Below are 16,327 nucleotides of genomic sequence, written 5' to 3' on the forward strand. Positions count from 1 at the left end.
AGTTTTCCAGAACATTAAGTAAGGTTCTAATATAGAGGACACATCACAATAAAAATTGTTATTTTACTTGAAAAATATGGGAAAGATATATTAAAATGACATTTAACATTTGAACATTATTTTGTGTCACTATCGTAAACCCCAAAATGCTTTGTGCTGGTTAACTTTTAGAGATCATTTTTAAGCATTGATGTAAAAAGTTTATTAATCCCCGAGGAAGACGGATGGAGGGACGGACAGACAGCAGACGGACGGACAATAGTCTCTTTCACCTCGCCTCACTCGTCTCCGGAAAGCACACCCAATTGCACGCACTTAAATCATAACTGCACAAGCTAGAGGATAACCTGCACTCTAAAAACAGCTGGGTGAAAGTGGGCCTAACCCACTGCTTGAGTTAAGTTTTTAGACCAGGGGTGGGCACATTTTTTGAGTGGCTGGTCAAAAAGTTTGGCAAATGGTCAGGGATGTAAAAAATATTCAATTTTATGTCTTTCCATCTATTGATACAGGCTCAAATCTAATACCTTGGCAATACATAAGGGGGAAATTATAATATTTTTCATATCTTTTCACAGCTATTTTAAAAATCACCAAAATTGCCCAGAAATGTAGATTGTGATAAGGGAGAGGCATGATAGGATGGAAATTAAGACAAATGACAGCAGTCATATAGGTAAATTTAGGTAAATATGGTAAGGTCGGTAGAAATGGAGACAAAGCCGGATGGACGAACGAACAGACGTAAGATAGATAGATAGATAGATAGATAGATAGATAGATAGATAGATAGATAGATAGATAGATAGATAGATAGATAGATAGATAGATAGATAGATAGATAGCTGGATAGATAGATGGGTAGGTAGGTAGGTAGGTAGGCAGGCAGGAAGGTAGGTAGGTAGGTAGGCAGGCAGGAAGGTAGGTAGGTAGTCTCTAAATATTTTTTTCCATACTTCCACTCTTACTAGACCTTGTGTACTTCATGCACAAGGCAGACAGCTGTATGGGGGGTTCATGTCTGGGGCGCGACTACCATAAGAGCCAAGCTGACCCGTTTAGCAGCCGGCACAGGCCCGCGTCCAGGCAACACCCCATCCCCCCAAGTGCAAGAATCTGCAACAGGTGGCTGGGACTTGCCCGCATTTCAATGCCAGCAGCAAGGGAAGGGCACTTGCTTGCCCTAGTTAGATTTTCATTTGAATTCACAGGGGTCAAGTTGTTTATAGTCATTAATCATTGACATGATCACAATTAAAACATATATATGTACAGCATATTGATTTGAGAGACTGTATTGTATCATATTTCCTTTTTTGGGGGGGTTGCTTTCCATTTGACATGGGAAACTTTACTTGCAGTTCACTCTCTTTCCACAGGGAGAGCCCTTCACTCAATAACTCCAATAACGAAGGCTCCTTTGTTATTGTCACTTGAGGAGCTTTCTTCAACCAGCATGACTCCCTTTTTTTTCTTCTTTCTCCTCCCTTCGGAACAAGTGATGCTTTTGCTGACTGTGTAACTATTGTGAGGAGACATTTTGGGTTGGGCATATCCAGACTATTTTAGGGAGGACTGCCGCAGGGGAATGAAGTGTTATAAAAACCACACTCGCCTACCTTAATGACCGCTGACCCCTCCCTTGTGCTCCCAATGCAAATAGCTGACCCGGAATACTTTCATTTTATGCATTCCCATCCTTACTCGTGTCCTCAAATACATGAGTGAACCTCGGTTCATTGCGGGTAACGACAATTTCTGCGGAGGGGGAGAAGAAAATATAGGTCTGGTACCTTGTTAACTCAAAGAACTATAAAAGCAAAATATTAAAAAAGAAATGGGAGAGAGAGCCATACCATACATTTTAAAATGTATTAAAAAAATCCTGAAGCTTATTCTTCAGTGCATTTATTTCACTGTGTGATGTTTGATTATTTGATAAGATCTAATAATAATGGCAGAGCCTGTGTTCCATGTAGATATACCACTTCAAATTTGTCTCCATCCATTTATGACATTTTATGACATTCAAATGTCGTACTAAGTGGATGACTGGAAAAGAACAAGCACTTACAGGATGCTAATGCTATGCTAGCAACACCCTAGACTTGATTAATCACACTTTTGTTATTGTCAAACTTTGCACCGTTGTGCTCACAATCATGAGTAACTTAATAAATGCTTCCCATTGGTTGTTTTTCCCCCGTACACTCTGGTTATGGGTAGTGCAACTGTAACACATTGAAATAGTTGCCCCAACAACCAATGATAACAATCTTGCATTCAACGTTTCCTTGTATAGTCACAATTACGTGTAATGTTGCTAGGTTATAATCATAGAAACTGATCGGAATGAAAAATATGTTTTGACGCTGACAGCAAGACAAGAAAATCCCTTACATTTGACACTTACTTGTACGTATTACTTCCTCTAATCAGTATAATTTATCTTGTATTGTGGGGCGGCAGTAACTCAGGAGGTAGAGCGCGCGTCTTGGGATCAAGGGATCCCAGTTCGAATCTTGGCTTGTCCGTGTTACATGTCTAAGTGTCCTTGGGTAAGACATAGCTGCATGCAAGGCCGCTATTGGGAAATGTGAAGCACACTGTAAAGCGCTTTGGGAAGTCATTGACTTGAAAAGCGCTATATAAATGAAGATCATTTCACATTTCATTTATCTAACAGGAGATTGTTAGCTCACTGCTAACATTTAAAGCAGGAGTGGGCAAACATTCGGACTCGCATTGGGTTCTAAAATTTGGCAAAAGGATTTGTTAAAAGGAAGTTAGCAGGGGGACACTGGGGACAAGACACCAAGGTCATTCATGCTTGCAAAAAATGCAATATTCATGATTTGGATGTGTGAGTTCATTCAAGAACAAATAGACACAACTGATTTATTACCTTGTTAAAAGTCAATAACGTTGTCCTTGCATGGAATTAAATGATAAGCAATTGTTTCACATTTATTTGTTGGCTGGTGTGTCATGAATACTGATGTGACTCAGCTGTTCCCACTCATTTGGCGCCAACCGCCATGGGTTCTGATTGGCTCTCTGTCACTATTTGAACTCAGTCCTGTCAATCCCGTGTTGTCAGTCCGTCTGCGAATCTCCATGCATACTAGGCAAGCATTTTTTCGACCCTGACTCCAACCTGTCCCGTTTTTGTTCCCGTCTGTCTCCGGCTACGACCTGTTCTGGCTTACAACCCGTTTTTCCGATTCCAACCGCGATTTTGCTCTCTTGTCTCGGCTATCGATCCGTTTTTTTCCGTCCCTGACACCACCATCGCTCGCTACGGAAGATCCATTTCCGCGTTCGGAGCACAATCCAAGTACGAGAGCTACTTGTTTCCTGCCTCCAGCGAACACCAGATCATGGGCGCAGCCCTTCCTCTTTCCTTCAATAAAACTTGTGGTAAACGTCACGGACGTGTGTCCTGTTTCCGTTCTGGTCCTCACATGGTGCATTACAGCCGCTAATTACCGTCATGATAGTTCTGTCACTTCTCCAATTTTGTCGGTGTGTTGTCCATTCTTTATTTTCTTTGGTGTGCTCATTTTTCACGATGGAGGCGCTAAATAATAGGCACTTTCCCTTTAAAAAATGTAGTTTATTCACCACATTCTCTCATTATATTGTTTTGAAACTGCATTTGATTAAACAAATACTGTATACATTTGGTGTTTTAAAATACTTATTGGCTATCCGGATTTCTAAAATTATACCCGACCGCAGCCAATTTAAGGTAAGCCACAAGCTAATTAATTTATCTGTGATTAAAAATCAAACAACTCCAAAGTGTCCTTTTTTATTTTAGTTGGTGAAAATTATAAAAATATTTACAAAAATCTAAATAAATATTTGAAACCAAACAAATGATGTGAATTCTGGCTCTTTTTAGAAAATCGGCGCTTTCGGCTCCACTTGCTAAAATTAGCCGCCTCGTTCGGCCCCCAAACTGTCACGGTCGCCATGGCTACCAGTCTGCCGCGCCCCCGAACTCAGCTGCAGCAGATCAGCTGATTGCTGGTCTGCTATTTAAGGCTGGATTTTGGGTTCGGCGGGCGCTGGCTCATTACACAATCCCAGGTCTGTTATGCCTTGTCCTGTTTTAGGTTTAAACATTTTCCGTCTGTTATGCCTTGTCCTGTTGAGTTCGTGCCGGAGGAACTCTGTATTGTTCTGTTTTGGTCCCGGAGTATTGGGCGACTTTTATTTTGTTAAATAAAACTTATGATCGTCAACGCATATGAGTTCTCCCTTCCTGCTTCCTGCCTCCTGCCTCCGTTCTGGTCCGGCCACCAGGTCTCGTGACACAAACAGCTCTAAACATTCCCCTCTTCCAGGCTAGCAAGATTCAACTGCAGACAGAAAGGTTGACCAATATGTAAAAATATGCAGTCAGGTAGGTTACCCTAGATGGGAAAACTGGAAAAAATAAGATGACTCTGCCTTTTTTTTATTTGGCTGACTCATCAGCTTTCCCAGAAAGACATTTTCTTAAGTTTAGTGATATTCTAATGCTCGAATGAACTTCCATTTTACTTTCTTATCAACAGTGTTGGGCACGTTACGTTAAAAAAGTAATTAGTTATTGTTACTCACTACTTCTTCCAAAAAGTAACTAAGTTTGTAACTGAATTACTCCATCGTAAAAGAAATTAGTTACCGGGGAAAGTAACTATTTCCGTTGCTTTAAAAATGTGTGTTTGTGATTGAAAGAATTTGAAATTTTATGAGCAAATCAAAAAACACAGTGTTTATTTGTAGAAATGAGAATTCCGACTATTTTTAGAGAACCGTCTTTTTTGGCTTGGCTTACTAAAAAGAGCCAGCTCCTTCAGGTCCTAAACGGCTCTATCTATACAAATAAAAATGACTTGACTTGACTCTTCAGGTTTTTTGTTGCTTTTTCCCTACATTGGTTTGTTAGTTGGTTGGATCCCTTAACCACTAGTTTGGTATCACTTAAAAAGGAGGGAAAAAGACAAATATGGATAGAAAGGAACTAAAGGAAAAATACTTTAACAAAATGAAAAAACGAGCTACAAGAAGACAAAAGAATAAATATTTTTCTATCAATACATTAACACTGAAAAACACAGGAAATGAAATTAAACAATATTCATACATCTACATACATACATATTTTAACATTTTATGCTCAACAAATTTATAGTCAACAACGCTGAATCCCCCCAAAATGCATATTGACAAGAGAAAAAAAAGGAATTTTTTTTGTTCAGTAAAAAAACAAACAAAAAAAACATTGCTTTGAATACTACGAAAAGGTACCTGCACAATTGTATCAATGGTAATTTTTATATTAAAAAAACCATAGGTAAAAAAATGTGTATTTTTTAACACAGTGAAATCCCTATGTAGAGGTCACCTCCATGTTTGTCTAGCAACTTGCTGCTACGTTGCGGCACTGGTTAACATTCGCATTAGACAATACAGTGCCATCTAGTGGTCAGAAATTAAACACCATGGCTTTAAAGTGATTTAGGATCATTCAACACTGTGCAGGAGTGTCAACCCCATTTGTGAACATCACATTACACTTTGTGGTTAGCAGAAACACTATTACCGGTACTACGATTAAATTCTGCCAAATATCTGTTGATGATGACAAAGTCATGTTGTTTGGTGGTAAAATAGTTATTTAACATAACCACTGTATAACATACTCTCACCGTATTACACCGCAGTCCCCACATACTCTGCCACTATGCCGTAAGCAATGTTGGGTAAGCTACTTTAAAAATGTAATCCGTTACGGTTACAAGTTACCTTGTATAAAATGCAACTGCAGTGTAACTTTTTCAATGATTTTAAAAGTAATGTAACTCCTGTGGTAGAACTGCCTGCCAGGTCATCTTCCCCAGTATCAGATGGACTAAATGTGCTCTTATGAAGAACACTTGGATGCCTTCTCTGAAAAGAGAAACAGATAGAATACATTTACTTTGATGAATTATTATGCTGAGCTTCATATCCACTTTATTACAAAATAGTGTGTAAAGTAACACTAATGTAAAAATGTAAATGAAGAGCTCTTTTCCAAAACGCTTTGAATCCATTAAGATTGTTTTGAAAAAAATGACAATTATTTATTCAAACTAAACAGATTTTCTATTTAATTGATATAGTTCAAAATCATTTTTGGTTTAGTCTGATCACTATCAGCAATAATTGACAAATCTAACTACAACTGTGTGTCACGGTTGCCAATACGCCCAATTAGCCCCACCCATGTGGCACCAGCTGCGGCTCATTGACAGATTGGGTTTCTGTCTATTTAAGCTCAGTGCTCTCATTTTTCCTTCGTCAGTCCGTCAACGAACTTCTGCCCAGCAAGACGTGGGTTGCGACTCGGTCCTGTTCCTCTTGGTATTTCCTGTCCGGTATTGTTCCCGTTTATTTTGTACCGTTTAATCTTGGTTTCCAGTTTTGTTTCCGTCTATTGTTGTCCCGTTTATTATTTTCTCCAGTTTTCGTTCCCATCTAATTTGTCCTGTTTATTTTCGATATCCTGTTTCATCATCTATCCTGTCTGTCCCGTCCTGTCCTGTAACTGTAATCTGAATACTTAGTTTTTGCCTGTACTTTAACGAATTACAGTTACTTTAGTTTTGTATCCTTTTCAAACACACGATAGATTCTTTCTTAATTCATAAAATTCATACAGTATATGTAAATTATTTGGTGCCCTTATATGAGGCCGCTGTTTTAGTGGTTGATTGGGCCTATTTAACCCTAATTATAAAAATTACAACCTGTTAATAACATCATAGTAATAACATGAAATACAAAAAAACGTACTAAACCAGTAACCCTCCTCACTAATAAGTAACCAAAAACGTACATCCAGCTTCAAAAGGTATGTGACCCCTGGTATAAACAGTCTATGCAAGTTTTGAGTTTTTCCTTGCCCTCATGCATGTTTTAGTTTAGGGCATGGTGTAATAATAGTCTGTGGTTTGCAATAATCTGTGGTCTGTGCAGCCCTTTGTGATTAAGGGCTATACAAATAAACATGAATTTACTTGACTTTTACCGTAAAGCCGTTACATGTAATCGGTCACTCCCCTACCCTGGCCGCAATTGACACTAGCTGAGTGAAAGAGGAGTGGGGACGGGGCGAGAGCTGTGGTAGGAATCAAATGGACCGAATGTTTTTCCAGGCAGTGGAGTATTTTCGATGTTGCGTTCTTCATACTTTTTGTTTTGTTTAACTTTTTAAAAATGTACCTAGGGTTTTTCATCATGTTTAACACTACCCTGCCCTTTTTAAAGGGATAGAGTTTTAAAAATCCTATAATTTTGGGGGTACTTGGGTTGAATTTGTCTGGTTACGCCCATGCTTTTGGGGCATTAGTAAATACTATATTTGTAATTGCTATGTAACGATATGGCAGTCACTATTTTGAATGGTGATAAGAACCGAAAAGATGTGATGTAAATAACTCGGGGGAAAGCAGAAAACCAGGCCATTAGAAACAGCATAAAATTAGCGGTGGCACGCTGCCATTGGTGTTCTGCAACCAGAGTAATGCACCACTTATGACCGTCAGTAACAGTAACGGCGTTGTAACGGAAGAAAAAATGATCAGTTAAATTACCCCGTTACTGTCATGGTTGCCACGGCGCCCAATTGACTGCACCCATGTGTGTCACGGTTGCCACGGTGCCCAATTGGCCCCGCCCGTGTGGCGCCAGCTGCGGCTCGTTGAGAGATTGGCTTTCTGTCTACATTAAGCTCAGCTCTCTCTTGCTTCCTTTGTCAGCCCGTCAAACGAACTTCTTCTCCACAAGACGTGGGTTCTGATTTCCAGTCCGGTATTGTTCCCGTTTCGTTTTGTCTTGTTTAATTTCGGGTTTGAGTTTTGTTTCCGTCTGTTTTTGTCCTGTTTGTTATTTTCTCCAGTTTTTGTTCCCGTCTAGTTTCTCCTGTTTATTTTCGATATCCTGATTCGTTATCTATCTTGTCTGTCCCGTTCTGTCCGGTATAGACTCCATCTGTCCGGTATCAACTCGAGCAATTTGAATCAATCTCGTCGGTCTCTGACTTCCTGTCTTTCCACGCCAGACCGGCTGCCTAATGTGCACGACTCCCCATTTCCCATAAATAAAAGGCTTGTGTGAGATACGTCACACGTTTGGGTCCTGATCCTGTTCCGGTTCTTGACAGTTATTGAAAAAGTAGCGTCCATCACTGCTTATCAATCCTTGTTTTAAAAAAAACAGGATATTTGCAGACAGCGGGATGTTTTTTTTGGAGCTTTTTCTTTCGTAAAACCCGATGCAGTACAACCTAAACCTGATCCTAACTCTGGAGTCTGAGACACCTGGTCTAGATGAGAGCTGGCCCCTGACTGTTGAGGAGCCGGCTCCCATCCCTCACTTCAACAAGTGAACGACACATCCCTACAACAACCCCCACGTGTTGCCTTTGTTGAGTCAACAGCGTTTATTCTTACTCTTGAAAACAAGGTCACGCACCTGTTTTTCTCCCTCTTCAAACATTTGTCCAAGTCTCGAGTGACATCACCGATGCGGAGTGGCGAGGGGTCGAAGTTCATGTCGTCAACTTGAACCGGTGGGCAAGGCGTTCCCCCGAGGGGGTTGTTTGGACACATATTAAAGGGCCTTGATGACATGGCCGCCACGCTTGGCCGCTTTTTAACGAGCGTCAGCTGCTTGGTGATGGAATGTGAAGTCAGAGTGCGTAATTAAAACATAAAACATACCTCAAACTCTAAATACTATTTTTTTTTAATCACTGTGTTCTTCAATGACAGGCAAATGAGCAGTGATGGGTGCGTTCCTTTAAAAAAGTATTGTTATAATTACTCATTACTTCTTCCAAAAAGTAATCCAAGTCAGTAACTTAATTACTCGATAGTAAAAGTAACTAGTCACCAGGTAATGTAATTATTTCAGTTACTTTAAAAAAAGAAGTTGTAATATGTCAAAGAATTGGAAATTTTCCTAGCAGTATTTGAGTCAGTTGAATAGAGAATAATATACGGATAGTTGTGTCATAGAATCTTGTAATATTTATTGCACCTCACCAGTAACAGATTTATCCTACACTTGAAGTGCAACAAAAATAAACTGTAAACAATATAATAAAATAACATTCCGCAGTAAAAAAAAAATAAAGTGAGTTTAATATATTAAATCTAACTCTCACAACCTGTGACATTTGGTCAAGTAGACATATGCTACTGTACTTCAAGTAATTTGTTCACAAAAGAAATAAACTGTAAAACAATATTAAGTGACTTTGGCTTTATAGGATAAATCACAATCTTTCGTCAAGTAGACAAATGCTACTGTACTTCACTAGACAGTTCAACAATATAAACTCTCACAACCTAAAACACTGGTCAAATAGAAACAGGCATATGCACTTCAAGATATTTTGTTCACAATAAAAGTCAACAGTAAAATAATTTAAAGTGATCCCTCTCGATGTGATGTTATTTGTTTAATAACATAAGAACTACATTAACCATATTGCCACATTATTACTGAGCATGCGTGATGTGTCCCCGAATGTTGTATGTTATGGTTTACTTGCGAGCGACATGAAAGTAAAGACACGTCCACACACCAACAAGTTTGTCCTTTGACCGTCAGTAACGGTAACGGCGGCAAAAATAATGAGGTAGATAACCCTGTTACTGAAAAAAAGAAAAAAAAACGGTCTTATTCTCAACACTGCAGGTGAGGCACTATAAAAATAAATTCATTAACGTCCATTTCTTCCATTTAAAAAAAAAACAGTAGGGAAATGTCCAATACAGAAAAGTAACACACTGTTCCACGCTTAACTGTGTCTGAAGTTGTCCATCTTAATCAACTAGCGCAAAAGTAATTATTGAACAAATTGGCGTTAACAAATGCAGATTGAAGCACCCATTTTTTTGCCTCATGGTAGAGGGCAATAGTGAGGCAAGGTATTCAGATCTGGCACACATCTCAGCCCCATACATTTGAATTACGAATAGTACTAGCAAGCTAAAACAGAAACTTAAGCCATCCAGCATTTTATTTCTATTTGCATGACTTTTTTTTTCCCAATGGAGGATGACCTATGTATTGATTCTTTTATACAAAAGGGGCAGCACAAAAACTACATTTCTAAGTTAAGACAATGAAAATATGTTTTCCCATGCTACAGTTTGTATATTACTTTATTGCTCTGCTGATCAAATGATCAATAAGATATTTGTTTTTTGTAAATGTGTCACACCAGACAAAAACCTCACTGCCCGTCATTGATTTACTTGTATATGAATACGTTTTCTGAATGCCTGCAGAAATGGTCCACTGTTTTTGCTGAATGCTAATGCTACACCAGGGCTCTTTGAGATGTGTTGATTTGATATAGTGTCCTCCCATTTTCGACAATTTACACGCCCTTTTATGGTTTGACTCGACATCAGGTTTGTGGTGACAAATAGACGCCGTGCCAACGATTTACGCCACTAAATACCGTCTTCTCATTGGCTCTGCTTCTTAGGAGTGCTAGCCAAATATGGGGATTGCCATTTGTGTGGGTTGGAGCTTTAGTAGAATAGTTGCGATGGTAATCTTTACAGGTGAATACGGAGATTCCATTGTACCGTTGAACAACTCCCTTATATGGTAACAATTATGAGAGTGTCATTGTAATCCGAGCACCTGTTAAGGTGCAGTTAGCATTCCAAGCAAGCTAACCTTAACTGCTAGATTGTTAACATGGTTTATTTGAAATATCAACATTACAGTTAGTTAGCTCTTTAATGACCAAGTATCATACAAGGCCGACTTGAATTTTTCCGTTATTTTGTCTATGAAAATGTCATAAATCCAGTTGTAGGTGAATACTTTTGGCCCTCTTTTTTTTCAGAACAACCCAAACATTCAATATCTGGCAATATCTACCATATATACGTGTTAAGACAATGTAATAATAGTCTTAAGATGAAAAACAAAACAAAAAATGGCTGAGTCTTGCTTTTTTAGTTGTCCATATATTGTTAACTATTTTTCACCACAACCAGGCTTTTCATGGGCCTGTGTGGTAGATGGTGAAGCTATTCCTATCCATCTTTTTACTCACTTATTTCATCTCTAGTAGCTCGAACTGTAAAAAAGTCATTTCAAACGGCTAATGGCTAACACTCAGAGGAAGTGACCTGCTCCACCTCCGTCTATGTGTTTTTTTTGCCTGTGATTGGACCGTTGCCACACGTGGATGCCAGTGAGATATATTGCCTGTGCGATAATCCATTATAGGTAGTTGCTGCCACCCTAGGGGTATTTTGGAAAAATAATTTGATTGAATTTGGTTGAAATTAATGGGTAGCCCTTACATCGTCTTTTGTTCCTCCTAGGAACCCTTGTAATGTTCTCTTTAGCCCAACAGTCGCGGAAGTTACGGCAATTCAAATAGCGATTGTAAAACAGGGGAATGTATGCGCCACAGGAAAAGCTTGATCCCCTCTGCCATTAGTTTTCTAAACAATCGGCCCTGCTGACCCAATGAATACATCCCATATAGTCCCACTGTCATGTACGTTTGTCATTCTGCTGTTTTTTTGTGTGTATAAAGTAATGTCTTTTGTTTTTCCCGACAGTGGAAGTGAATTTCCCGAAGGCCCGCGGGACAACAGTCATAGAAGCACAAGAGAAAAATAAGCTGAAGTTTGAAATATGAGCACTAGATGTTGACAAAGCCAGGCGCCAGGCCCCACACGCAAAGTAACTGGGGCAATATTACTTTCTCTCTCTTTTTCACTCAGTTTTTTTCTCGCTCTCTCCTTCTTCTTCTCTTTCTTTTTCACGTTCTTTTTTGTTATCTTTATCTATTTCTTTCTTTGTCTTGTCGTCTATCTTTCTTTTTCTCTTTCTCGCTCCATTTTCTCCCTTTATTTTGTCTCTCTTTCTTTATATATATATATATATATATATATCTATATATATAGATATATAGATATATATAGATAGATATATATGCAGATTAAAGCACCCACTTCTCTTGCCTCTTTTTTTCTCTCTTTCTATATTTCACTCTTTGTCTCTTTGTCTCTTTCTGTCTCTCTCTCTCTCTCTCTCTCTATCTATATCTCTCTCTTTTCTCTCTCTTGTTTTCTCTCTCTCTTGTTTGTTTCCACTGACTCTTAATCTCACTTGTTCTCTTTCTTGTTCTCTCTCATTCTCTCTCGTTCTCTGTCTGTCTTGTTTTCTTTTTCTCTAGTTCTCTCTCTTGTTCACTCTACTGTTCTATTTATCTCTCTATTTGGTTCTTTCTTGTTCCCCCCTCTCTATCTCTCTCTCTCTCTCTCTCTTTCTCTCACTTTCTCTCTTTCTTTTTCTTTCTCTTTCTCTCCTTTCTTTTTTCCCTATTTTCCCTCCCCGTAGCTTTATTTCTCTCTCCCCCTCTCTCTCTTATTGTCTCTTTATTCTATCTCTCTCTCTCTCTCTCTCTCTCTCTCTCTCTCTCTCTTCCTTTTGTTGTCTCTTTTTTCTATAATTTTCTCTGTTAAAGACACCAGTCCCGCCCCATGAGATTTTTTGTCTACCATGTGGCCCCAAGCTCACATAAGTTTGACACTCCTGTCCTAAGAGAAGCAATATTCTAAATCTAATTCAGGGTTGGTAGGTATGACAATGTCATAAACAAGCGACTGTTATTTAACAACCGGCGGAGCTTGTGTGTACAGTAGAGGCAAGTAAAAAAATGAGTGAAGACAAACTGGCCCCTGCCGCTCTTCCTGGAAAGCACTCTCTCACCCGAGCTAACCGGTGCACAAACAAGCGGCCAACCAAAATTAGTAGGGGAGGGCTTTGCAGAAAGGATGATGTCATCCCTGTAGTCAGCTAAGCCAAGGCTTGAGATAATGGTGACATTTCAGGGAAGGTGATGTCATCCCTGTCCGCTGGCTCCGCCCACTTTCTTTCTCTCAGTTTTTCAATCCCTCCCTCAAACAGCACACGCCACCCTGTAACAGCAACGCGCCAGACTCTTGAACATGTGCGTGGGTGTTTTGCGGGTGTCATGTGCGCCATTGTGGGTGTTTCATCCTGTGAAAAACTGCGTTTTAGCGCAGGTGACACTGAGGGTCACAGGTCAGGGTATGCATGATGTTCCATAATGCCAAGCGTTTCGGTGTGTGTGAAAGCCCTCCCGCCTCCCGCCCCAGTTTCCCACCGAGACTAATCAAGGCTACCGAGCTCCTTTTTTGCAGCAAGTCCCTTGATGAGTTGCTCACCCTGAGGACCTCATCATGGAAGGTTACTGGAGGTACCGTGCAGCCTCCACGCCTCCTCTTTTGTAATGTGCAACCAACTCCAGTGGCATCGCATAATTGCTTGCCTTTTACTTTGTATTTGTAATGCCTTACGAGTTACCATCATTTCCAGATTATAAGGTGCACCTAAACCCCCGAACTGGCCAGAAAATTGAAAGTACACCATAATACTCGGTGTGCCTTACATAACGCCAAATACTGTGGATGAGATTGGAAATGGTCACAGTTTTTATATGTGTACGTTACAACACAAGGTTTTACAATATTCTACAGTGCAATGAATGACTAGTAAATGATCTGCATGTACATAGCAATTTCCTAAAGCACTTTACAATGTGCTTCACACTCACCCATTCACACACACACACACACTCACCGATAGCGTCGGTAACAATGCAAGGCGCCTACCTGCTTATCCGGGGCATTGTTGACCAATCAAAAATATCGCTAACATTAATCGCAAATCATCGACCACAACTAGTCCATCAGTTATACAATTACGTATGAAAAGGCATTTGATTTGTATTCTTATCGTCTTACTATTTTTCCTTGTGGTGCCAGAGTCGGATGATAGAAAAAAGACAAAACGGGAATTTTAGTCCAGAAAGATATATCATGTGTTACTCTGTCGCCATCTCCTGGCCTTAAGTTTCGAAATGCTGCAACTTTTCTTTAGTGTTTCACTTTGTGATATATCTACAATCTGCTCATCGTCTTCTCTTTTGTATAAAAGTGATCGTAAAGTCTTCGTATTTGTGATATTATACAGCAATTCTCTATACAGCAATTCTCTATAGCTCATTTATGACCAGAATATTCTGTAAACAAAACATTCGAAGATTACTTACATTTTATTTTTAAAATCTACCTCTTTGCTACCCAGAATAAAATAAACACACAAGGAAGAAAAGAGCTTTATAGTTCAGGTGGATGGCAGAAAATCTTGCTCACTTGGGTGGTACATTCTTAAGTAAATCCTTATCTCAGTAAAATTATTATTATTATTATTATTATTATTATCATTATTATTTGAAATGTTTTTACATCTACATTTATTTAATAAAATAATTTCTTAAAATAAGGACAAACTAAAATGGGATTAAACTAGATAATGTTGTTTATTTGAAGGCGCATTTTTCCTATTTTAGTTTAGTTAAATATGCATACAATATTTCTGAAAGGGGTGAAAATTAATTTTGGGATGTGCACACTGCAAAAGTTCTCTCTTATGGAATACGCTGAATTATGGTAAACCCTATCATTCTTTTGCATAAATGAATTTCTACAGACATTGTTCTGTAGCTCATTTGTGCCCAGAATATTCTGTAAATGAAAGCTTTGAATGGCCTGCTCGTCCTTTGTCAGACTTTATTGAGAAAACCTACATCAGCGCTACCAGAATGATACACAGAAGAAGAAAAAGATAACTTGAAACACTTTTGAATGAATAAATAATCTTGGTGCTTGGGTGTTTCAAGGTAACTTCCTGAAAGTGAACTTAAAAAGCTTGTAAAGGTGTGGGCCTTTTGGGAGAAATTTGCATATTATGTAGATTTGCTCTAACCTACTTTTAAGGACCGCGGGCTTATAGCGGCGGACGGCGGTGCTGAAAGCCTGCAAGGCTCGTTGAAGCCGCTCACCGGCAGTATTTTTATCCCGAGCATTGATGCACTTTGGCCCCGCCGAGTTTCGCCGCCTCTGTCTCTCTTTTGGTGTCGAGAGGGCTTCTTGCAACGTTTGCTAGCTGTAAACAAGTTGACGCCTCCCCTCTACAAACCCACCCTTCGCACAACACTCACATACACCCACATGCGTGCAAGCGTGTACTCGCACACTGTATCCGGGCAAAAAGACCTTTCGGTAACCATAAACATCTGTCTTATCATGTGATTACATTTTCAAGGTGCACACAAAAAAGATGGAAAAGGGCAATAATGAGGCGGCATGGCTGGCAAATGTCACACCACTGTTGTTTGGAATCATACAATGCTTAAAGGGTCTGAAATCATAACGTTTGTAATACTTAACAATTTGGGCTTCTAACTTCAGCTAGGACCACATCCAATAAATATAACACAATTAAGGACTATAGGATCAAATGAGTATGACTAATGGAAACCACAGCAAGTGCATAGCAACTGACAACATCATCATGAATCCCTTAATGCAGCCACAACACAAGTTGTGTTTCAGGACAAAAATTTTCGAAATAAATAAATAAAAATATATACAACAGAAAGATTTTATCGAAGGTTTTTATTTTGTATCTGGTTTCTAACAGGCAATAATATACATGATCATTTTTTGGATGATACAGTAACCTGAAAGGGACACTGTGTACTATTTAGCGCCTTCTACTGGTAAAAGAAACCTCATTCATTAACTCATTTGATTCCTGACGTTGTTTTTAAAATTGAGACAGCTGGTGCAAACCAATTTTTTTATATTTTGGCTCATTTTGGAAGGCCTACAAAAAAATTTGTATACTGTATACTGTCAGGACGAGAACAGATACAGGACCCAATCGAGTAACGTTCCCACACAAGCCTTTTATTTTATGGGAAATGGGGAGTCATGCACGTTAGGAAGCCGGTCTGCATCTTTGATGATACCAGCCCATACCAGTACCCCACCTCCACCTTGCTGGCGTCTGAGGCGGACTGGAGCTCTCTGCCCTTTACCAATCCAGCCACGGGCCCATCCATCTGGCCCATCAAGACTCACTCTCATTTCATCAGTCCATAAAACCTTAGAAAAATCCGTCTTGAGATTTTTCTTGGCCCAGTCTTGACGTTTCAGCTTGTGTGTCTTGTTCAGTGGTAGTCGTTTTTCAGCCTTTCTTACCTTGGCCATGTCTCTGAGTATTGCACACCTTGTGCTTTTGGGCACTCCAGTGATGTTGCAGCTCTGAAATATGGCAAAACTGGTGGCAAGTGGCATCTTGGCAGCTGTACGCTTGACTTTTCTCAGTTCACGGGCAGTTATTTTGCGCCTTGGTTTTTCTACACGCTTCT

The sequence above is a fragment of the Urocampus carinirostris genome, chromosome 20, assembly GCF_059441175.1.
Source record: "Urocampus carinirostris isolate Australia breed hairy pipefish chromosome 20, RoL_Ucar_1.0, whole genome shotgun sequence".
NCBI lineage: Eukaryota > Metazoa > Chordata > Actinopteri > Syngnathiformes > Syngnathidae > Urocampus > Urocampus carinirostris.